The following is a 26,083-nucleotide window of genomic DNA, read 5'->3' as shown; positions in this document are numbered from 1 at the left end:
CCCCCTATATTCCTAATTTATAGCCATTCCATAGATGAGATAGATAAGACTACCGCACAGGCAAACTTCTTTATGGAAAATGTGATCCTCAGAAAATGAGTGTCAGCGCCAGTGGAAGCACCTTACATGAATTGCTCAGTACAATTCGTTATATTTAGTCAGTGTAAAGACTATTATCAGATTATTATGTGGAGTGACTCACAGCCCCCTCCCTGTCTCAGGTACTCATCTTCAAGCAGGCTGCCACGCGCCTAATGCACCTGATTGTCTCATCGGCACATTCCAAGCAACAAAGAGACGGGCTGAGGCAAATCCTGGGACACTGATACACTTGTTCTATCCCCACAGGTGTAAGAGCCTTCTGTTTTGTAAGCTTCTGGGTGTAGGCGTCAAGTGAAGGTACATTCCTTCCTTAGTGTTCCACTGTCTTCTTTTTAATCACAGGCTGAATATCAGTCTAGGTAGGAACCCATAAAAATAGAAATGATGACATGGAAATCACCAGATGGAACCGTTACAGAAGTTTTATTGGACCTTGGAAAATGATGAATTGCCTTATTATGATATTCATATAATTCATGGATTCAGGCAGTGTTAGAACAGATGAAGCTGCTGTCTTTGTAAAGAACAAGTAACTGTCATTGGAACAAAGAGTAAATCTATTGACCGGAGACAATGACAATGAGCAGGTTGCTCGGTCTTACAGATGGGCATGTTTAGAGCTTAGACAATGGCAATGCTCTTAAATGGGTCAAGGAAATATATTTCTAATACTTATAATAATGAACAAATAATTAATTTGTTACAGGTACTCTAAAGCCCCCATCTCACATAGCGAGATCGCTAGCGAGATCGCTGCTGAGTCACAAGTTTTGTGATGCAACAGCGACCTCAGTAGCGATCTCGCTATGTGTGACATGTAGCAGCGACCAGGCCCCTGCTGTGAGATCGCTGGTCGTGTCGGAATGGCCTGGACCTTTTTTTGATCGTTGAGGTCCCACTGGGTAACACACATCGCTGTGTTTGACACCTTACCAACGACCTCGTTGACGACTCAGACACCGACATATAGGCGTGCATTTGCGTTGCCTTTTCCGCGCCCATTCAGTTCCGATTGGTGGTCGCTACTGCGTTCTGATTGGTTTGCGGCCATGCCTATGAGGCGACACATTAGCCCTTCCGTCCTTTGTTCCTGACCGCATGGTGGTTTGCAGATCGTTGTAGAGTTCTCCGGCCTGCGACTCCTCTTCCATTTCGATAATAATCTGTTCTTCAACGATTCTTCTGACAACTATACTTTGTGCACGGTAGGTATCGTTTGGGGTCTCAAATGCGTTTTAATTTTCCCCTAAATTTTTATAGGGCACCTACTAATAATTACCTGCTATCATTGCTCTGGAGGGAGGGAGTGAGGGCTTGGCTGCTATCTGTGTACATATACTTTTACACGGGCTGCTATTTTAGGGGGTCATGTGCGTGCACACCCATACAGCATGTTTTCTGTCATGCATGGTAATGGAATGGAGTGCATTTATGTTTTTATTATTTTATGTATTATTATTTTTTTTTTTTATATAACTTTCTCATCTTTTTATTTTATGTGTTTCAGTTTGCAGCATCATGAACAATGCGCAGTGTGCTGTTGTGTTTGCTGCATTGCTGGTTGAGGAAGCTCGGCGTCAAGATGAGGCACGGATGCTAGAGAGCCGTTCCAAACGAAAGCGGCACATGTGGACCAGAGAGTGGCTGCAGAAGAGGTCTGATTTGTCCCACATGCAACTTGTAAGAGAGCTTCAGGATAAGAATCCTCATGATTTCCGCAACTATCTGCGGATGTCTGAGGAATCCTTCAAACATTTACTGGAAAGAATTACTCCACTGATTCAACGGAAGGATACAGCGATGCGTACTGCCATCCCGGCAGATGAAAGATTGGCAGTCACGCTGCGATTCCTGGCCACCGGGCGCTCGCTACAAGACTTGCATTTTTCTTCAGCCATTTCAAGGACCCTGCTCAGTGTTCTAATTCCAGAGACATGTAATGTGATTTTCCACAGTCTACGTAGCTACATGCAGTTTCCCAACACGGAGGAGGAATGGAAAAAGATTGCCTCCGATTTTGAGCAGCTTTGGCAGTTCCCTAACTGTGGTGGGGCTTTGGACGGGAAACATGTCCGGATCACTCAACCACCGAACAGCGGATCCTATTTCTTTAATTATAAGGGCTATTTCAGCATCATCCTGATGGCCCTTGTTAACGCGAATTACGAATTTATAAATGTAGATGTTGGCATGAACGGAAGGGTTTCCGATGGCGGTGTTTTAGAGCACACACTCTTTGGAGAGCGTTTGAACAACTGTGACCTTCACTTGCCTCCCAACTCTGAGACTAGAGGCAACCTTAATTTTGTTTTTGTCGGTGATGAGGCCTTCCCGCTTCATCCCAATCTTATCAAACCGTTCCCCCAAAAAAGTCTAACAGAGGAAAGAAGAATTTTCAATTACCGCTTGTCAAGGGCACGTCGGGTTGTAGAAAATGCATTCGGTATCATGGCTAATCGCTTCAGAGTTTTCCACACGCCTAATAACATGAAGCTTGAATCGATAGACTCCGTTGTTTTGGCTTGTTGTGTGCTTCACAACTTCCTTTGCCGTCGCGATGCTTTGGCGTACAGTCCACCTGGCTTCATGGACTCTGTGGGCCTAGTAAATGGGGAAGTGCAGCTCGGTGAATGGCGCGCAAATGATCCCGCAATTGCAGGCCTTCAACCATTGGGACCTGGCAGAAACACCCACGATGTGAAGACCTGCCGAGACAACTACTGCCAATATTTTAACGGTCCTGGTGCTGTTACTTGGCAGCAACAGAACTTATAGTGGGCTACTACTGACATTTATACACTGTTTTAATTATTGTACTGATTTGTCTAATAAACTGTGTGTTTTACTTTGCAAAAGCTTTGTTTCTCATTCTTTCAGTAGTAAGGGCCCGTATATACATATACATACGTGTATTCCTATGTATACAGATACATCCATATACACCAACATAGAAATCTACACAGATACCTACACATACACATACATACTCACAGACATACAAATATAAATACCTATCTAAACATAAATACATATCCATACATTAAACCACCAACACTCCAGTCTTCCTGTGCAACCGGAGACGCTGTATTGATAATGCATCACTTTTAGAACGCAGTAGCGTCTTCGGTCTGACCTGGAGATTAGAATTCAGGCCGCTTCCTTCGCGCACGCAGTAGCGTCCTGTAATAACCGCGGTGACGTTGATGCGTCGTGGGCGTGGTTTACGGCGTTGATGCGTTGTGGGCAGGTTAAAGGACATTGCTGCGGCCTAGCTTGTAACTAGAGGCGGCAAAATGGCGGCCAGGAGACGAGCAACACCATGGGGCGACGCAGAAGTGCGCTACTTAGTTACAGAGGTAGATGCCAGGGATTATGGGTGTCATGAGCACTCAGAACATCCAGTCCTCCATAAGCAGGCTGTGCTGCGGAGGATCAGTCGGGGCCTAGCCCAGAGATTTGGGGTGCAGCGCTCCAGTACCCAGATCCGGAAGAAGCTGGCGGATCTGCAGTACAGGTCCAGTGAGTGCATCGCCAGCATCCGGTCACAGAGCCTGCCCCATCGTGGTGAGTGGTGTTAAGATAGGTTAGCATAGTATATGGCCATGGCCGTTTTTAGTGTTTCTGCTGCCCTCGGCACTTTTTGTGCTGCCTCCCCAATTGATGAGTATGCAGAGACTGTCAGCAGTGACTTGGGCTACTTTCACACCACTGTTTTTTGACATTCATGGCAGATCCAACAGTTTTTCCTCATCTGTCGTGTAAAAGATCAGTTACGACAACACTGCATTTGGCCTCATTCATTCCCTATGGGACTTGTGGACATGTGCAGCACTTGCGGTTCTTGCAACAGCAGAAAAAAAAAAATGCTAGCAGTGTTTTTTTGTCTCAACGCAAGTGCAAAACCGCAAGTGCCATCCCTCCCTGACCATAAACTAAACTATAAAGCTTTCTAAACTGTTTTCTATACACAAAAAAAAAACAATTACATGACATATTCCAATGATAATGAGGGCGGTGGTGGCGTGCACCCAACGTCAGACACACCGTTGTAACATGAGGGGCCCTGTGCTTGTACCGCCGTCCAGGAGAGAGTGTCCCCCCCAATGTCAAACAGTGCTCCACCACTTGCTAAATTATCTGTCGCTGCTCCACCACTGTTTTGTATAGGCGCTGAAATCCTTCCATGCCTGGCACAGACAATAACAACTTGTTGACATGTATGATTCTTCTTTAAAAATTCAGGGGCCCTGTCCTACATTTACACCAGGAAATACTTTGCACCAAATTACAATGTCTGAAAGTCAGCATAGGAGCACACCCCTGTACCAAAGTATGCCACCCTTTTGTTTTTTTTGTGGGGGGAGGTTTGTTTTATTTTAGTTTTGGATACATTAACATCACTTTAGGTTTTGGGACTCGGTGTACTTACTGTGTCCGACACTCCTTCCAATTGTCCTCCACTGACCACACCAATGCTGCCTGTGTACCCCTGCCACATAATGGAACCTGCATAGAGCCTAATTTATTATTTTAGGCCTAGGAAGTCTGTCTGCGGTCCCTCCTTCTAATTGTCCTCCGCTGACCACACCAATGCTGCCTGCGTGCTCCTGGCTACGGCGTAAGTGCATTATTTTCCCAGCTTCAGGAATACGGCCGCCATAGTCGGCGCATGCGCAGACTGAGATCGCATCTGGACCAAGATCACAATCTCCGCACACAGCTTCAGAAATATGGCCGCCAGGAAAGCAATGCACTTCAAGTAGCTCACCGCCAACATCAAGCCGACAGCATTGCACCTCTCGGACCCCCCCTACTCCCATTCAGGGCCCGCTGCATTGTCCCACTTCTGCCACTGCAGACTTCCAGAGGAAGGGACTCGGCCTCATGTACTTACAAGACAGACCATTACTACAGGCAAGATATGTCATTACAGGACGGGGGATGCGATTACTGGACTGGAAACGTTAATAGAGGACAGGGGACGTTATTACAAAGGCAGGGACATGTATATGTATCACCGATACACAGCTCAGGGGGGACAGTATACACACATATACGTATACACCACACAGTGCTCCATCTTGTATAATGGCAGCACATAATGCTCTGCTCCGTACACAAACACGCATGTGGCTCTGCACACATGCCGGTCCGCTCCGCACACACCCGGCTCGGCTCCGCACGACTCGTACACACCCGGCTCCGCTCAGTGCTCCTCGTACACACCCGGCTCCGCTCTGTGCTCCTCGTACACACCTGGCACCGCCGAGTGCTCCTCGTGCACACCCGGCTCCGCTACGTACACCGCGCACACACACACAGACACACACACACGACTCCGCTTCGCACCCACGCGGCTCCACTCCTTACACCTCGCACACATGCCAGTCATCTCCGTACAGCTCGTACACACCCAGCTCCGCTCCGCACACCTCGTACACATGCGGCTCTGCTCCATCCACACTGTAAACCCCTCCTTACCCCACACATAAACGAACCCTCATCCATCACCATGACAACCAGCACTGCACAGTCCTGCATACAATGAGGCCCCTGATCATATGACCCAAAATACGGCCCTGTATATGGCGGCACATTAGTTACAACAGTAATTACAGTGCAGCACCTCAGGTATGTAATAATGTAATAATTTATTTTTTCTCCAGCACCAGCAGACCCGGAGCCCCAGCCGGAGTCACCTACAGGCTCGTCACCAACAGGCTCGCCAGCATCACTCCGTGATATGGGTGAAGCCTTGTCTCCCGGTAATTTTTGCACTAAAAAAAAAGGTCCATACAACTTGTAAAGGATAGGCCTGTCATGTACTATGAAGTGTTGTATATTTCCCTAGCCGGTGATGCCAGAGGATCCGGGTGGTCCCTTAGCTCGTCATCACCCGATTTACCCGGAAACCGTAAGTGTTAAATAACAAACACGTACCTGATAGTTAGATGCATGTACAAAATAAGTTTTACCATTCCCTCCATAGAAATCCCTACATTAGAGGACCTCCTGGCTTCACACAGGAGGATGATGGCGGCACAGCGGACACTGACCGAGCAAGTCAAACAGCACGGAGTGATGCTGGCAAGTTTTGTGGCTGCACAACAGCAGAGCGGCAGCCATTAATTTTATTTTGTTGTTGTTGTTTTTGTTATATTTAAGTTTTTTGTTGTTGTTATCTTTATTTTCGTTATAAAACAAAATTACAGTTTATATCCCCTGATGTGTACGCTTTGTTAAAAACAACTAACATGTTTCATCACTCACACTCATTATATGTATGCATCTGTATACATGCACCCAGCCCATTACCCCGCCTACTAGACCTGCAAATAACTATATGCTGAATTCAGTAAAGCAGGCTGCAAGTTTGAATCAACAAAACATTTTTATTTATGACAAATATTAACATAAATAAACATTTTAAATTAACTCTTTCATAAACAATAACTTAACTATATAACAATTATACTTAAACCCTAAATGTTAAATGGAACTAAAGTTCTTCATAATGGTTTTCAGCATTCAAAAATCCTTGGCTGGGCGGAGAAGATAATTGTCCAAGGAAAGAATGGGAAAACCTGGGATATTGTGGTGGAGGGGCAAGCGGCAGGTTTGGATGGCCACGCATTGCCTCAGGCGTTTCGTTCATTGGCTGCCATGAACAAGGATCACGTTCCATCCAACTGTGCACACTTGACCTTTCATCCAGTTGACCGGCTGCCGCTTTGCTTAAAGTTTCAAAAATGACCCTCTCGGCGTGGATCCTTTGTGTGTCTTCCAGCTTCCCTAGCCGATCAGCGGCAAAGTTGGCAAAGCTGTCCACGGTAGTGTTGCTCTGCTGGCTTAACATCTGCTTTGCCAAACTGACTAACTCTGTTGATGGCGACACGGTGTCCTTTCTTCTACGACGATTGTTTATCCGCCGTGGTACAGAAGCTGAGTTGGGGGTTGAGGGTGCAGGGTCTTCACTCGACCCCTCAGTAGCCTCCGCCAGGCTCGGTTCATCACCCAGCATGTCGTCACTGGTCGGGGTGGACAGATCATCATGCCGATCTTGCTGCAGGAACAGAAAATTAGAAAATTAAGAATTAAGGGGAGGAACTAGTAGTACAGGATAAGATTTGTCATGCAACGGTATGAGCACTGAGTGGGGCAAAAAAATAAAGGATTGTACTTATCTGAAGTGGAAGGGATAACTTTTAGAAAATGCAGCATAATAAAAGAAGAGGGAAAAACTTAGTTACTATTTTCTAGTCTACTATGGCATGAGAGACCAAGTTTTAATGCTTTTTACAGGGAAGCAAGCAAAAGAAGGTACTTACATCTCCAACAGGGGTGTCAGTCGGGATCACAGGGTCTTGATCCAGGGTCTGCCGCATTGAAGATGCCATTGTGCGCGGCAGCTCCTGGTCACGGGTGAAGCCAAGCAAGTCATAGTACCATAACGATGGCACATAAACCTCATCTGTGGCGGCACCAGACTTCATTGACTTCACCACCTTGTTCAGCTCCTTTTTATAAACTGTGCGTAGACCCTGGATCTTTTTCCGGACAACGCTCTCATCCACCTTCTCGCAGGGGTTATGCTGCTTAAAAAGAGCAACAAGTTTGCCATATGCCTCCCTTTTCTTATTTCTGTTACTGTAGTCAGCAGATTTAATCTGCCAAAGGCAGGGCAGGGATCGATACATCTCAATTAATTCCCGTACAAATTCCTCAGTATTGAAAGACATCTGAAAGAAAGAATAGCATACAGTGAGCATATATGGAACATTTTAAACAACATTTTAAAAAGAGTTAAGTTTGAGCCACACTACTGTGTGCCCACGTTCCTAACTTGTAAGAATGTAGAATAGAGAACAAGGTGCCAGGACTGCTAATAATCACTGCCAGTCTGCGGTCCCTCCTTCCAATAGTCCTCCGCTGACCACACCAATGCTGCCTGTGTACCCCTGCCAGCTAATGGAACCTGCATAGAGCCTAATTTATTATTTTAGGCCTAGTAAGCCTGTCTGCGGTCCCTCTGTGCCCACGAGACTACCTAAAATGGCTCCATGTGCAAAAGTATATGTACACAGATAGCAGCCAAGCCCTCCCTCCCTCCTTCCAGAGCAAAGATAGCAGATAATTAGTAGGTGCCCTATAATTAATTAAGGAAATGGAAACGCATTTGAGACCCCAAACGATACCTACCGTGCACAAAGTATAGATATCAGAAGAACCATTGAAAAATAGAATCGAAGAGAAGTCGCAGGCCGGAGAACTCTACAACGATCTGCAATCCACCACGCGCTAACAATAGAATCGAAGAGAAGTCGCAGGCCGGAGAACTCTACAACGATCTGCAATCCACCACGCGCTCAGGAACAAAGGACGGAAGAGCTATCGTGTCGCCTCATATGGCAAGGCCGCCAACCAATCAGAACGCAGTAGCGACCACCAATCGGAACTGCATGGGCGCGGAAAAGGCAACGCAAATGCACGCCTGTGTGACTACAACGTCACACAGGACGTCCCTCATCGAGGTCTGTATCGTCGTAATAGTAGCCATGTGACAGGGTCACAACGACCAACGACATCGTTGTACAGGTCGCTACAGGTCGCCACATCGCTGCTGCGTCGTTGGGAAGATCGCACTGTTTGACATCCCACCAGCGACTTCATAGCGACGCAGCAACGATCCCGGACAGGTCGTATCGTTGTCGGAATCGCTTTAGCGTCGCTATGTGTGACGGGGCCTTAAGGGTATATATATATATATATATATATATATATATATATATATATATATATATACAGTATAGGCACACACCGTCTTTTTTTCGGGAGGTGAACACAAAAGTGGTTTTCAAAAGGAAGATGTTTCAGGAAACGTTGCTGTTTTTTCTCCTGAAGAGTCTTATTTAGCTTTTATTTGGTTGTTTCCTGATCACTTTTTCAACATTTTTGGCCACTGTTAGTGTTTCCGAGTTTTTCCAGCTTTTTGTGTGATTTTATTTAATGACGATTTCTGGACATTTATAAACTCCATCCAATAATGAAGAAACTATTAGCTGTTTTTCAAGCAAAAGCACTGATCAAATGCTCAACAAGACGCCCGGGTGCCTTTTGAGCCTTCCAATTGAATTCTGTTTTGCAATTCAAAGTGTCTGCAAAGCGGAAAACTCTTGAAAAATGGTCAAGTCACTTCTTTTAACCACTTGGCATTTTAGGAAACCTGAAACAATTAAAAGACTCTAGAAAGACTGAATATATGAACATCAAGTCGATTTTACTTTGAAATGTATATGTTCATTCTTTTGAGCATTTAGGTAGCGATCTTTCAGGCAATTTATGAGAAGAACCTTCCTGAAAGGGCGAGGCATCCTCATACCCTTACCGGAAGTTTATCTGTAAAGGGTTCAAATGAAAAAGTGAAATTATACTCACCCTGACTATTCCACACAAGTCCCATATTGTCGATTACCTTGTCCTCGCTGGTCTGTGCTTACTGTCACTGCCCTCACCAAACTGGAAATCGCCAGAAATGCCCGCTCAGCATTGTGCAATGGAATGGAGGGAAAAAAAGACAGTGAACATAATAAATAAATACCAAACGCTGGAAAAATGCTCAAAATCACTGCCAGTAGCCAAAGTGCTGAAAAAGCGTCCAGAAAACAGTAGCATTTATTTTATAATATTGCAATAAATGTGATCTTACTGGATAACAAACTATTACAGAAAGAGGGTCAGCCTAAAATATGACAGTGTCTGTTAGTATATGTGAACTGTATATGTCTTCATGTATGTACTATACCAACTCCCTACATGATTGCACATACAGTATGTTTCAAATATTGTTTGTACTTACCAAATTCCAATGTTTTGGAGCCATGACTTTTTTTGACAAAGATATGTTTCATCTGGCCTGTAACAGTAAAGTACCAATGAAGACTTAGTAGTAATAACGAGAGGTTACACTTATAAGCAGTAAAGGTAAAGCCTATCATCCCTACTAAATGTAACGCAGGACTGTAAATTGTGTGAAGTTGTCCTTAAAGGGTTTTTCTAGTTTCTGAAAATGACTTTCCCAATGCTGCAGTGTGTCCCCCCTGACGAAGGAACCTCGTTCCGAAAAGCGCGTCGGGATGTGTGCGTCTCTAGGACCAGGTGGCACCACAAGGTATTGATCTCCATTATTTATTTTTTGCGCTATGCACAATGCACTTTAAGGATCACATGGAGGTTTGGGCGTTTATTATGTGACACTGCTGCACGTTGGCATTTGCCAAGGTTATTATATTATTTATTTAATTTTATCTCAGTACAATGGGATTCAACAATTGATTCAAAGTTTTTTATTAAGTTTTACTTGGGTTTGTTTCACTTAAAGGAATTTTGGAGATCCTTAATATCCTAACTAGGAGGCCATTCATTTCTATCCTGTAGGTCCACTATTCATTACAATTGATTTTATATTATTTTTTATATATAATGTTTGTATTAAATGTCCTGATATGTGCACATATTTCATTTTAAATATTACTGTTGCCATTAAATAAAGATATGTCTCTTGTACTATATTATCTTGTCCGGATTTTCATGGTTTATCTAGAGTTCTGGTGGTTGGTCTTTCTAGATATCAACTTGGGCAGAACCGCTGGGCTCAGTTATTGGTTCCAGCGCTATCGATGTGGAATCAGCACTGCAGACAATAACAAACATGAAAGGAGCAGCAGAAACTCGGCAATGAACTCCGATAGGTGAGTATAAAACAGGTTGTTTTGCTTAAACTGGAAAAACCCTTTTAGCTTGTGTGCTCATAATGATTTTTTTTATCTTTATTTTTTAGTTTTTGACCCAATGTATTTTTGCTGCATCTAAAACACAAGGCCTCACAGTTCCAGCAAAGTGGCTTGGATTTATTGAAATCTCATGCCCACTGTGCTTCTTTTTACTCAGGGTAAACTGACGTGCAATCCGTGCGTCAAATCCACAACATGGTATTTCTCTTGCAGGTATGCTGAGTTTTATGTACACATTTTGCCCATAGTCCTACAGGAGATGTGGAAAATCTGCAGGTAACGACGTGCATGCAACAACAACGAGAAGCAATAAACTCAGAGTCAAAAACAAAATAAAAACACATAAAATTGCACTGTAAAACACAATGAAAAAGGCATGTAACCTTATTTACCTAATAGGTGCAGAAATGGTGTAGAAAAGCTCACCACTTATCATGGGAAAGTAAAGTAGTCTGAGGCTGCCGCTCCTAAATAAATAGGACAGACATTGAATGATGATAGGTATATTCTATAAAGCTGAATTAACTCTCTTTTTTATATACTTCATTATCTGTTACAAGTTAGGCTCCATGTGTCCAACTCTGAGCAAGTGAATGCCATAGAATGGCATGGCTTTTTTTTTATTTGTTATGTCAGAACTGTAATTCAATTTAGAAATCTTGAATGTTTGGAAAAAGAAATTGAAGTTTAGCTCTGTTATTGTACAAAGTAATACTGAACCACAATAAAGACATCTGAAAATAGTAAAGAAAAACATTACTTTAAGATATATTAGGAGATAATCTTGTTTGTATGGATGTAAATTATAATCATATTTTCCTCAAATAGAATGTCCCCCCTCATACAACAGTCAATCACCACAGTTCTGGCTTCTGTCATTCCCAGCACTTAGCTGATATAGCCAGGGAAAGCCACAGCCAGACAGACTTTATTACCTCCAGCATCCTCGGTGTCACATCATTGCCAGGTACAATGTGCTCCTACCCTATACCTCGAGCTAGGAGAACCCTAAGGTATCCCTGTCCCCCGGATTACTCCTGATGGTGGAGATGCCGGGGCCTTGCAATTTGCTATGCTCCTATATTATCACTGATCTGTTCCCTCCCCCACCCAGGGAGGTATGTAACAGAAGTGTATAGGATGACGCAAACCATACAGTCAGGGTTAAACAGTGATAAAAGAAAACTACAATCATACAAATACACTCACAAAAAAACTAAATGGGAAACAGATGAGGTGTATGAAGGACAAGCCAAATGAGAGAGGATAGGGACGATAACGCACCAACCAACTCCACGCAGAAATCTCCTGAAAATCATACCAAACACTTGCTACTAATACCGAACTTCTCCTTCGTTTCCAAACCAGGAAGTGGTAAAACTATCACTGGCAAGGATGGAAGCCAGGAGGTGGGTTCTTAACCCTGTAGAGCATAACAAACTCAGAACAGCTGATACAATAAAAGGAGTCCAACTAAGAAGTTTAACCCTTGCAGCAACAGAGCAATTGAAGCCAGAACTGCTAACAGTGAAGTCGTTCTAACTGTCACAGGTGTATAAATCACCGGCCATTGTGATCGTCTGACCCTACTCTGTCATGGTATCGCCATGCCACTGGGTATATGGACATGTGATGATATTATTTAGGCTTGTACTGGCCTATTGAGGAGCAGATAATTTCCCCGGTGGGCTCCTTTGCAGATGCGGGCCTTTCTAATGAGTAGTGCTTGGCACAGTACAGCTAATGTATTATTTACAGTACAGATGAAAGCAACATCTCAGCATTCATTTAACAAACCAGTTTATTATAAAGAAGCAGAGGCAAGTATATGAATGAGGGTTGGGTAACATTGCATGTAGCTGAAAAGTGGGCCTCCAGTATCAATGTTACTGGTGGGTCTTGGCATCCCATTCTAACACAGATGACATCATGACACAATTTTAATGCAAAAGACTGTAAACTTGGCTGCTGTATATTCCATCATTAATTACCTAATAAGATTACGATATATATATATATATATATATATATATATACATATATATATATATATATATATATATATATATATATATATATATATATATACATACAGGTCCTTCTCAAAAAATTAGCATATAGTGTTAAATTTCATTATTTACCATAATGTAATGATTACAATTAAACTTTCATATATTATAGATTCATTATCCACCAACTGAAATTTGTCAGGTCTTTTATTGTTTTAATACTGATGATTTTGGCCTACAACTCCTGATAACCCAAAAAACCTGTCTCAATAAATTAGCATATCAAGAAAAGGTTCTCTAAACGACCTATTACCCTAATCTTCTGAATCAACTAATTAACTCTAAACACATGCAAAAGATACCTGAGGCTTTTAAAAACTCCCTGCCTGGTTCATTACTCAAAACCCCCATCATGGGTAAGACTAGCGACCTGACAGATGTCAAGAAGGCCATCATTGACACCCTCAAGCAAGAGGGTAAGACCCAGAAAGAAATTTCTCAACAAATAGGCTGTTCCCAGAGTGCTGTATCAAGGCACCTCAATGGTAAGTCTGTTGGAAGGAAACAATGTGGCAGAAAACGCTGTACAACGAGAAGAGGTGACCGGACCCTGAGGAAGATTGTGGAGAAGGACCGATTCCAGACCTTGGGGAACCTGAGGAAGCAGTGGACTGAGTCTGGTGTGGAAACATCCAGAGCCACCGTGCACAGGCGTGTGCAGGAAATGGGCTACAGGTGCCGCATTCCCCAGGTAAAGCCACTTTTGAACCATAAACAGCGGCAGAAGCGCCTGACCTGGGCTACAGAGAAGCAGCACTGGACTGTTGCTAAGTGGTCCCAAGTACTTTTTTCTGATGAAAGCAAATTTTGCATGTCATTCGGAAATCAAGGTGCCAGAGTCTGGAGGAAGACTGGGGAGAAGGAAATGCCAAAATGCCTGAAGTCCAGTGTCAAGTACCCACAGTCAGTGATGGTGTGGGGTGCCATGTCAGCTGCTGGTGTTGGTCCACTGTGTTTCATCAAGGGCAGGGTCAATGCAGCTAGCTATCAGGAGATTTTGGAGCACTTCATGCTTCCTGGCACCTGCTCACAGTGCCAAAACCACTGGTAAATGGTTTACTGACCATGGTATTACTGTGCTCAATTGGCCTGCCAACTCTCCTGACCTGAACCCCATAGAGAATCTGTGGGATATTGTGAAGAGAAAGTTGAGAGACGCAAGACCCAACACTCTGGATGAGCTTAAGGCCGCTATTGAAGCATCCTGGGCCTCCATAACATCTCAGCAGTGTCACAGGCTGATTGCCTCCATGCCACGCCGCATTGAAGCAGTCATTTCTGCCAAAGGATTCCCGACCAAGTATTGAGTGCATAACTGAACATTATTATTTGATGGTTTTTTTGTTTGTTATTAAAAAACACTTTTATTTGATTGGACGGGTGAAATATGCTAATTTATTGAGACAGGTTTTTTGGGTTATCAGGAGTTGTATGCCAAAATCATCAGTATTAAAACAATAAAAGACCTGACAAATTTCAGTTGGTGGATAATGAATCTATAATATATGAAAGTTTAATTGTAATCATTACATTATGGTAAATAATGAAATTTAACACTATATGCTAATTTTTTGAGAAGGACCTGTATATATATATATATATATATATATATATATATATATATATATATATATATATATATATATATATATATATATATATAACCATCTAGTACACTGTACAATGGCCATTGTGGAATTCTTCACTGTAAATGACCATATAATAGTAATATTAATAGTATCCTGCACTGGAGTAGAAACTAACCCCATGAAAACCATGATATTAGGAAATATCTATTATATAAACTTTTTTAGTATGTGCCACTAATCACTTCTTTGCCTGCACACGCTAACAAGCATATCCTATTCCATTAACTGTACAAGTCAGGGCAGCAAGGTGAAATTGACATCCTGAATGCTGAAAGGAGATTAAAATAACATGGATGCCAAGATTTTAAAAAAACCTAGGAGTATAGCTGAGGTAAGGCCACTACTGAGGCCAGGCGAAGACACTTACACCATCATCCTACAGGTTACAACAGATGCTTCCATTCTTACGACAGAAAAGACATAGCACTTTCTTTATGCTCAGAGTACAGATGCTCCATTATATTATAACTAGCTATTGAACCCGTTCTACGCCCGGGTAATGAGCTTTTTTATTGGTACAGTTATTCAGTGTCTTCAATAAAATGGCACTGGAAATTGCAGTATGGCATGCGCTCACTCAGTGCCATTTTATTTAAGTAATGTACTACAATATCAACATAACAGTGCGCATGCGCCGACTCCATGGATAATGATTACGGCCGGCATGTGCGTACTGCTATGCTTACATTGTAGCAAAAAAAATGGCACTAAAGTCAGAATACCGCGCTATCAGGCGCTATTTTTTTTAAGACACTTTATTTGCGAATTTGCATATACAGTGTCTTCAATAACATGACAAGGAGATCGCGCTATGCGCACACACTGACTCTGACACCATATTATTGAAGTAATGTACTGCAACGTCAACATAGCAGTGTGCTTGCTTCAGCCATAGGGATAATGAATATAGCCAGCTTGAGCACTGCTATATTGATGCTCTAGTTGAATTCTTCAATGAAAAGGTGCCTCAGTCAACGTATACTGAAATATCTGGCGCCATTTTGTTGAAGACACTGTCTGCAAATTTGAATACACAGTGTCTTCAATAAAATTATGCTATAGTGCGGTATGACCACGTGGTGACTCCAGTGCCATACTGCACAGGTGCAATCCATCTCGGCTTTGGAAAGAAGGACGCATCCACCATTATATATACTGTATATATAAGATAGGAAATCCTGATATATTAATAGGTCAGTTTAACACCTAAAGATAAAACATTATTAGAATTCGTCCAGTAGTCATTATTCAGTAGTGGCAATAAAGTAATGGCATAAAACTCCAGGGAAACCATTCTCCTTGTACTTCCCCATAAAGAGATAGAGCAGGTGCCATCTGCAAAACTGCACATAAAGCAGCAATCTAATAAGATCTGGACCCAAAATGAAGCTTCATTTTTTAATTGTGCAGAGAAGAGCAAAACCTGTGGTCCCATACATCTGGCTGATACTAAAGTCATTTACATATGAAACTACAAACCAGAAAATGATCCATAAAGTGTTCTTAAAGGGCTTTCACACTGCATTCTGCCACCAGTTCATTGGTTCAGTCAGGTCTTATGTCTGAACCTACTGCAAAACGGGAATTGAGTGTGTGTGCCAACGAGGCCATAGACAGTCTATAAAGTAATGTTGCCGACAGAGAACGTACGCTCTGTTATGCATCATTTTTGGGTGTGTACCCTTACTGGAGATGGACACCCAAATGCAGTCTACTGCCTCTGAGTGTCCAACTCCAGTACGCTTACATGCCCAAAATTGATGCTCGACAGAATGCACATTTACATTGCCAGCACCATTATAGTCTGTTGACCTGTTGGTGCTTACACCCTAATCCCATTTTTCTGGTGGTTTGTATGTAAGCACTGACGGGACCAATGAACGAGTGTTTGAAAACACACTAATAGGTAATGGTTTGACCCCCACAGCACTGCTGGCTGGTATAGAAAAGGTGTGAAGACAAGCAGATGCGTCACTAATGCTATGATCACACATCCGTGTGACACGTCCTTGTTCTATACATTTTTCTCTCAGTCCCATAGACTTTTATTGATCCATACACATATCTGTTTTAAAATTGGATTCATGTCTCCAGTCCATGAAACTCAGAGCATGCCCTATTTTCATCTGTTTTGCTTATCAGAATCGACCATTAATGCTTGTGCAGATTGTCAAAGAGGGGATTAGGAGAGACTCCCACTGTCACCAATTGTCAAGGAGGGGTCACTCAGAATCCCTCCGGTACCACCCGGCTGTTATCTTTGGAGGGAACAACACTCTGCTGCCCCCTATCGTCCTGACAATTACTCAATTGACTGACGATCAACGGAGGAGGCCGCCGGCTGTTTCCACTAATATGCCAGTTAACGGGAAACTAACAGTGAGTGTGTGGTATATACACTTCCGATTCCAATGCATGGAATATATGTAGATACCCCTGACACAGTCACTGCAAACTTCTCGATAACCCCAGACTACTCACTGCCTCCAGTCTATTTTTTATATAGTCTGACTGGAGGCCTAGTTCTGGTAGCATATGGCTTCGGAGTGCGGGTTACAGAACAAAAGGAACAAAACTATTAATTTTAATGTTAAATCCAAAATGATCGGCAGTGTTTATAAAAAATATGCAAGAGATTTTACAAAGGGGACAAATCAATACAGCATAGACAGTTATATAAAATAAAATGGATTAAACAAAAAAAACTTACTACGCTAATCACAGATATGATTCAGCCTAGCGAGGGAGAGTGCTTCGGTTGAATAACGTCCAGCTATTGGGAATCATGCATACACTATGTTTCTCTTTACATGAACCCAGATAATAATATGTCTTGACCTTTTATCAGCACCTGAGTTACACCTAAACACCCCCGTGATGACCTCATATGGGCCGGGTTGTTGGATGTCCTCAGTCCTTCAGGATTTTATGAAATTCCCAAATTTTGTGATAGCCTCACTCCTGATGATCACAGAAGTACATGATTGCTGCCATATTTTTTATTGGAATTTTATCGTTACTTGGAGACCAAACATGGCTGTTGTCAGCGATCTGTCCACTATTGATATGTGGCTTATAGGCAGGGGTTACAGTTATGAAAAGCATGCATCTCTCTCCTTGATTTGTCCTGAAGCTGAAAATGATCTCAGCGCTGAGATCTCATCTCCTGAGAGCTTGGTCCCGAGATCTCCATCTGCGTATGTGCCGTCCCCGACAGCTATTTTCCCGCAGTCCACCGTATAGTAAACCATGTAAGTGCGGGGACTCTGGGCTTTCACAAAATGTCGGCAGAGCCCCCGCACCACCAAACACCCGAACACACCAACACCGGCATTGGCGCACATCCGAACACCCCCTCATTCCAGCCTGCAGCTTGCAGCAACACTCCACTCTTGCCTCCTCCAGCAGCGATCCTGGGACCCTTCTCCACCACTGCTGGTAAGGTATATCCGCATTAAAAGTCGCACCCCTATTTCCCCCAAAATTTGGGGGGAAAAGTGCACCTTATAATCTGAAACATACGGTAATATATTAACAGCTGATACTGTAGAAAATCCTGTTATGACATGATGTATATATATATAAATGCTATTAGTTCTGCATACACATTCTGTTATTTCTAACTTGATTTAGAGAAAGGTTTTTTTTTACCTTAATATCTCATCAACAGGGCTTCACATAACCATCATACTCCTAGGTACAACACATCAAATATAATATTTGAATTATAGCTGTTAACATTGTTTTTATTGAAGTGTATTATAGACGCTACTCAAGTCAAGGATCCTAAAATCATAGCTATTATGCCTAGGAAGACTGGGAGGCTTCAGATATGCTATTTCATACAAAGAAACATATAAAGAAAACTCCTGTTTGCAGAGAATTAGTTGCAATAATCGATGCAGAAAATTAACTGGTTTTCATGGAAACTAGTAAAACATCATGAAATGCTGTGCACAAAAGTATCCCCTTGTACGTATTAGTGGATTATATCACATGTTCTCATCATTCTTTACATACAGTGAGCTTTTTTGTTATAAATAGAGTATCTGTCAAAAGCATTGTTAACCTCATGAAAGGAGAACACTGCCTTCTTCACACAAGACATTAATGCACAGCATGAGAGCAATATATTACTGGTGTGTTAATTGGCTTTACAAAAGTCTTTTAGGCTAATCGATGTTCTGAAATATATTGAGTCCTGTATGTCATGCTCTACTTTTCAATCTCCATTTTGCCATTGGCGCCCCATGGGGTGGAAAAGTTGGGTCAATAGGGCCCTACAATGTGGGCTTTGTCCAATCATTTTTTTTAGACAAAGGCCATCGTCCATGTGCCTAAAGGTACAACTAGTGAAACAAAGCATTGGCTCAGTAGTGTTTGTGACTGTATCTATTTGGCAAGTCCCACTACATCACATTTTTCCCTCTAGCATCCTACAAATGATGTTTGTACATTTGATTCTTGGTAGTTGATTCAATGTTTGCATTTTATTAATATAATCATACAATATTTTAAATATATACTACACCATTATCTTTCTCAAAGCCACCTCTTTAAGAAAACCACTCCTTTATCTAGACCCAATTTTATGGAACAGGTGTTTAATTCCTCTTTATTTTATGAATATTGGAAGCCCATTTTAATTTACAATTTTTTTAAAACTACAAAGTATGGGTAGAGCATGTAACTAGAGATGAGCGAACTTGTTCAGACAATGTTCTCAATCTCAAATTTGGCACGAACATCTCACAGCCAATTAAATCAGTTCAATTCCCTGATGTCAGTGCGAGTGCCGTTGAAAAAGTTGTGCTGTGTATGCCAACTACCTTTCTGACGGCACCGCAAGCGTGAGAACTTTCCCACGCTAGTGGTGACATCCGTTAGGTCATAGGAGTTGGCACACGCTGCTCAGTGTCTCTGCTGGAAGGCTGACTGTATAGTCGCATCATGCAACAATGCAGCCTACCATCTAGATGTAGCAGAGCTAGACACACCAGGGCACAAATGGATTATTTTCTTCTCTGTGGACAGGTGAGGAATATTGTTGTTTATTATTTTAATTCTGTTACAGGAGACATTGGCATCTGTGGACTGGGTGATGATGTGAGTATGGTTTAATTTAGATTCTTTAAAGGAGTCTGTCATTCTTTCAATTAAAGGACTTTATGCTGGGCGTGTTTTTTTATACAATATGACTATGAGTTTAGTAATGGGGGCATCTTATAGACGTCTCTCCATTACTAACCTCTGGACATGGGGTAGCAGAGAGCTGGCATTTTTAGAGAGGGAGGGAGCCAATATCCATGGCCCCTTCCTAGGGTTTTAATATCAGCTCGCAGCTGTGTGCCTAGCCTTTGCTGGTTATTATGGTTATTAAATATAGAGGGACTCTATGTCATTTTTTGGGGGTCCTCCATTTTAATAACCAGTAAAGGCTAAGTATATAGATGTGAGCTGATATCAATAGTCTTGAAACATTTATGAACATTGTCTCTTTCCCAGAATATTAACATCAAGACCCAGCAGCTCATTACTCTGTGGGTCTCAACCTGGACAGTCACATCTTGGCACCATCCAGGTTGAAAACTGTTTATCTCAAGACAAGGATAATGGTGTGGGACAGAATGATGGACAGGTGAATATATTTTTTTATTTTCGATTTATTACAGGAGACGAAGGCTTCAGTAGCCTTTAAATGACTAAGCCATGGGCTTCATATCACCAGACAATACAAATGTGACATCAACCCCACAAATATGAACCCTACTTGCCATTGCCACAGAGCAAGTGGGAAGAACCAGGCAAAGAGCAAGAATTGCGGTCCTCACAAAAGTCATCACGATTGTGGTGCCATCAGAAAGGTCCTGGGAGTTCACAGCTAATGAAATCAGTTCAACACACTGACATCAGCGCGAGCGCAGTTTCAACTTTTTCCACGGAGTAAATGTAGGATTAGTAATGGTTAGGTGTCTTATAGACACCTTTTCTGGGGTGGCTGCAGGCTGATATTTTTAGGCTGGGGTGGCCATTATCCATGGTCCCTTTCCAGCCTGAAAATAAAACTCCCAGCTGACTGGTTTAGCTTGGCTGGTTGTCAAAAATGGTGGGGACCCCACACCATTTTTTCAATTATTTGTTTAAATAATAAAAAAACAGCTTGGGGACCCCTCTACTCTTGACAACCAGCCTTGCTAATGCTGTCATCTAAGGGTTGCAGCCCACAGCTGTCAGTTTTGCCTGAATGGTTATCAAAAATATATGGGATGCCACGTAATTTTTTTAAAATTATTTATTCATAGCACAATTGATGGATCAATTGATGCCACTTTTCCTGGTGTCTGACCCTAATTTGAGCTGTTTTTTCAGCTTTATGTCACCCTGAAGGTGTTGTCTATGCATTTGGTTTTGCCTCCTATTGAATTCAATGGGGTTTGGGTATGCTCGACCAACTGTTCGGCAAACATCGGGACGTTCACCGAACCGAACCTTGAAAGGTTGGCTTTTCTCTACATAGAACTAACTGAAGAAAAATGTTTATGGGAAAACAGCCGCACACATAAAACTTGAAGGTTTTATGCAAAAATAACACTTTTTATTGATTGTACAGTCATCACCAAGTGCTCAATGGCGTAAGAAAAAATTGACGGACACTTTAAGTTAAGGTTAATGTTTCGACCAAGGCTGGTCTTTGTCAAAACCACACTGAAAAATAAATACACAACATAAGTATACAACATAAATATATAGTACGGATGTGCTGTACACGTATATACATATGTAACACAATTAATATAGTATTTACACAATAACATCAAACCTATCGTAGGAAATTAATACATGTAGTAATTTTCAACCTAATATTTATAAAAAAATTCAGTGTTAACTAGAACACCTTAGTGGAGGGACCCTGTAGGTAGTCCCTGGATATATAGAACCTCAAGAATTAGGAGGAGCAAGAGGAACATGGGAAGGAGCTGCCAGATATATCCCAGTTACAATATTCATATGAGTTTACACCCAATAACCGGATTCCTATCAATATGTTTATCTAATGGCTATTGTTGTGATATATGGAAGGAGGAGACCCAAGCAGCCTATACTATAAACACCAGAATCGATACAGAAACCACCTATGTACAGTACTGATTACAAAAAGGACAATAGTAACTTTGGGGAGTAATAGACATCCCCTGACCCACACAGGATTGATGTATTTTGCATTTTAGGGCATAAACAACACACTCTATGACCTGAGGCACTGACCTTTTAATGAGAGGAGAAGTGCGCCAAGTAGACTGGCAGTCCGGAGTGGGCTGTGAAAAATAAAGAGTACTCATAAGTGTATAGACAAAGTGGTAGGGAGGGTTCGGAATCCATAAAAAGCCCAACTAATTACCAGAATTTTGTAGGGGTCCAGGAGCGCTATGTCCATCACATTGGTGATGCAGTGTGCAGCGGTGAATATGGCCGGTGTTTTTATCTTAGTGGCGTCTGATGTAATTTCCGGGCATGCGCAGTGAAGCGCTAGTGGCCCGCAGTTGAGAGATGGGGGCGGGCACGCTGGAGCGTGTCCATCATGGTCTGCGCATGCGCAAATGAGCGCTAGTTTTCTGTGGCCGGTAAACAGAGGCTAACGTGCTGGAGTGTGAGTCACTCCAATGAGGCTGCGCGTCTAAAGAGGGAAGCTGCACGGCCATAGTGTGTGCCTGCAAAGTGTGTGTGAAAAGCGGGCGTGACAGTAACGAACCCTGCTGTATGGTTTCTTAGTGTACAATTAAGATGGTAGTAGTAAGAAGGAACAATAAAGCCTGAGGATGTACAGAAGTAGTAGTAGGGGGGAACATCACAATCTATTGCTGGAGCCTAAGGGCTCATAGGAAAAGGAGAAAGAGAGGGGACAAAGTCCCCCAGGTGTTATTAATGACACAGAAGGGTAGCCTCTGAGTACTATAGTGAAGTTACAAAAAAATGGTAATAAACAAAAATTTAAAGAAATTAGATATGAACCAAAGGAAAAAAAATGAAAAAACTAATGTGAAAAAGAATATATGTTAAAATAGAGAAATAAAAAATAAAAAATAAAAAAAGGTGAGTGGGTGAGTAAAAAATGAAAATGAAAATTAAAAATAATTATTAGTATTAAAAAATACTTATGTTGTGTATTTATTTTTCAGTGTGGTTTTGACAAAGACCAGCCTTGGTCGAAACGTTAACCTTAACTTAAAGTGTCCGTCAATTTTTTCTTACGTCATTGAGCACTTGGTGATGACTGTACAATCAATAAAAAGTGTTATTTTTGCATAAAACCTTCAAGCTTTATGTGTGCGGCTGTTTTCCCATAAACATTGTGATTTTTTCAGCCAGCACCTTTTTTCCTTTAATACAGAGAGCACCACATTTCTTGGACTACCTAACTGAGGAAAAAAACATATTTTAGTTGAATGCACAAGGCTGGATAAATTTACAAAATGTGTGATTGTATAGTAATTTATTATCCCTGTCAAATATCTAAAAAAAATAGTTTTGTAAAGAGTCCAAATATCATTACCGTACAAGTATATGACTAGATGATAGCCAGCACATAACACATTTAGATGGTTGTTGCCCTGGAGTGATGGCCTCAGGAACAGGACAAGATGTTGATGGAGGCAGTTGTATAGGGCACCATTATGCAGAGGGGCACAGGTTATGAGTTCATGAATTGTTATGTTACATTTATAATGTAGTCTGGAGTACATCCTTGGTTTTCCTCTGCCCAGTAAATAATAAGTTTAAGTGAAATAGAACAAAATGTCACTATTTCATAGCTCTGCTTTAGGACTATTGATAAAGAGACTTTGGCAAAGCAATGCTTGACGTTTTAAAAGATTTATTGAAACTGTGAGGTTTTGTTGCAAAATAAAAAGCCAAAAATGTCTAGGTAACAAATTTTGCAGAGGTTTTAAGCAGTTGAGAGAAAATGTCATAGCTGTCTGGGACAAATGAGCAACAACTCTAAAGACAATGAGAAAGCTGGCATGAAAAAGTTGCAGATTACAGTGCATGTAAAATCATGCAATAAATTAGTGATTTCTTTTTTGTTCTACTTTACTATCAACTATTTTTTTTGTAAATGAGCTGGACTTAACAAGATGGGCATAGACTCCCACAATCTAATTCCTTTATTATAGTTTGCACCTATAATTGGTGTAAATTATATTGACAATCTTCACCAGTCCGTGGGCTAGCATAGATTTTACTGTTGAAAAGTTACTTTTTGTTCTCTCTAATTTCGTATAAAAAAGTATCCCTCACTAGGTCAAAAGCGACTGCTCCCTTGAATAATTAGATTTTTTCTTTTTTTAAACCCCTTAAAGTGATAATTTTGATGCTCTTCAAAGAGGGCTTGGCTCACAAGGTAGTAACACAGAGCTGCCTAAAGACACCCCACCAGAGAGTCCTGTGACCACCGCCCACTTGTAAAGACCCTAAAATCAGCACTAAATGAAAGGCCTCTGGAAACGTAAAGCTGATTTTTTGTTTTTTTAAAAAAGCAGATTATTCAAGAGAGCATCAGGAAGAAAATAAGATCAAAATCTGTTGCTTTTGAACTGTTGACAGGTCCACTTTAGGACTGGTGTATGAAAAAAAATCCCCCCAATGACTAGAGTCAGAGAAATTGTCATATACGAGGAACTGGATATAAGTGTTTTTCTCCCAGTGATGGTGGTTATTGCTTTTTGTTTTTATGTAACAGTATCTACCATCATAACATCAATCAGGTCATGAAGATAAAAGATAAGTTAACTGTGAGCTTACCACATCTATATTTGCCAAGTGATTCTTTTGAATGCTTGGTCCCAATCCTGCTGTATACTTCCAACTTAATTTATCTTGAAAAAAGTGTAGGAAAACAGCACAGCTCATATCGGGAGTGGTAGTTTTATGTGTTGCAAACTTTTGTACTAGGGGTTAACCTGACCAGGCAATTGGTTTATTCGATTAGAGTTAGGAGTCATTTTGCTGTGGCACACCACACATTCAGTAAGGAACCTGTCATTAAAAATAAGAATCCCACCCCTGACGGTAAGGAATGTGGCATGTACAGAGGATGAGTGCGGTGGGCACAGCAGGCATGCCACTTTCTGGGTATTCTTGGTGTTACTAGCACAATTACCTCTTTTTAAATAGTCAATAATTCAGTTGTGTAAAGGGAAATGGAAAATCTGCCATCATTATAGGTTTACTAGCTGTTCTATGAGTTCCCCTTCCTATAACTCTTCACCATCGGTGTGTCACCACTTATTACATACCTGTGAGGCAGGACGCTCCTTTGATCTCTTAACAGCTCTGTCCTCTGCAATTTGCGGTTTTCTGTTTACCCTGTATGCACGTCCTACTTGGCTCTTCCACAAAATATCCCTTCCCTGAAGACACACATAGTTGTGTTTATTTTTACCTCCCTCATGGTGGTTCAGCTCATACATTGCCCCTATTGTGTTGTCTGACTATGGCTTACATAGCTTTCAAGGGATTGTCATTGTCAGTGGGTTTATTTTTTTCAGTGACTAAATATGAACTTGCCTCCTGGTGCTTTTTATTGCTGTGATGTGACTGTCACATATTTTTCCGCTGCTATTCTATAAATATAATGATGGCATTCACTGAGAATTAGATTTTGAGACATATTACTTTCAGCTCATTTGGGGTTATAATAGAATACATTGTGGCATTACTATTAATAACAATTATATAATCTGTGCAAAAGATGCCAAAATATAAAGATTGACAGCCTAAGTAAATGGGCTGAGCTGACGTGATAGACATTGCCTGTGGACTGGAGCTATTTGTGGCAAAAAGAAGGTCTTCTTATTACACACTGTTTCTTTAGCTTTTAATAAAAGCAGATGGTAGAATGTGCCGAAAGGGTTATTTTATTTCTTTAATTTGCTATGAAAATATCATAACTGTTAAAAACAAAGTCCAACCATCCTGGAAATGCCAAGGTTTGGTGAACACCATAAACCATTTGCCTTTTGCCCGTTTGTGAGAAGCCTAGGATCACAACCTTTTGGCACATTTTAGCAAAACAACCTTACTGTACATGGTGCGAGTATTATTTTTACCCTTGGTGTATCTATGACCGGCTAACCTCTGCTACAATGTTTCTAACCGAAGATAACCAACAAGTTCTGGAAATTTTTGCATTTGATTGACTTGTGTCATTTGGTGACATGATCAGTGAGAAGCCTGGAGCAGAAAGAAGTATTTTCTTTAGGGCACATGACTGTATTTTCAGCCCAAGTGCGATCCAACCAAAGATCAAATCACACTCGGACCATTGTTATTCTAAGGAGGCATTGCACATGTTTTGATGTTTTCAGTTGGTTCTGATTATCTGATCGCTCTCTGCCACTAAAGTCAATGAGTCCACTGAAAAAGATTTTTGAATGGTTGTCCTGAGGAAGGAGCCAGTGGACTCTGAAACGTG

At 41.6% G+C, this 26,083-nt stretch overlaps 2 long non-coding RNA genes across 2 annotated transcripts; one reads left to right on the top strand and one right to left on the bottom strand.

The window, feature by feature from the left end:
- Nucleotides 1-5,653: 5,653 nt before the first annotated feature.
- LOC143781225 (uncharacterized) lies at nt 5,654-6,149 on the top strand. The gene is made up of 3 exons (XR_013216629.1): nt 5,654-5,867; nt 5,954-6,016; nt 6,092-6,149. It is a non-coding gene; the product is annotated as an uncharacterized LOC143781225 (long non-coding RNA).
- A 5,173-nt stretch (nt 6,150-11,322) lies between these two features.
- On the bottom strand, nt 11,323-24,474 carry LOC143781224 (uncharacterized). Its single transcript, XR_013216628.1, has 3 exons — nt 24,412-24,474; nt 21,877-21,926; nt 11,323-11,359 (listed from the first exon to the last, which is right to left on the bottom strand). It is a non-coding gene; the product is annotated as an uncharacterized LOC143781224 (long non-coding RNA).
- Between the last annotated feature and the right edge of the window lie 1,609 nt (nt 24,475-26,083).

Source organism: Ranitomeya variabilis, chromosome 6 (assembly GCF_051348905.1).
Source record: "Ranitomeya variabilis isolate aRanVar5 chromosome 6, aRanVar5.hap1, whole genome shotgun sequence".
In the NCBI taxonomy this organism is placed as follows: Eukaryota; Metazoa; Chordata; class Amphibia; order Anura; family Dendrobatidae; genus Ranitomeya; species Ranitomeya variabilis.
The sequence above is the reverse complement of the archived record's forward strand: the minus strand, read 5'-3'. Positions and strand labels throughout refer to the sequence as shown.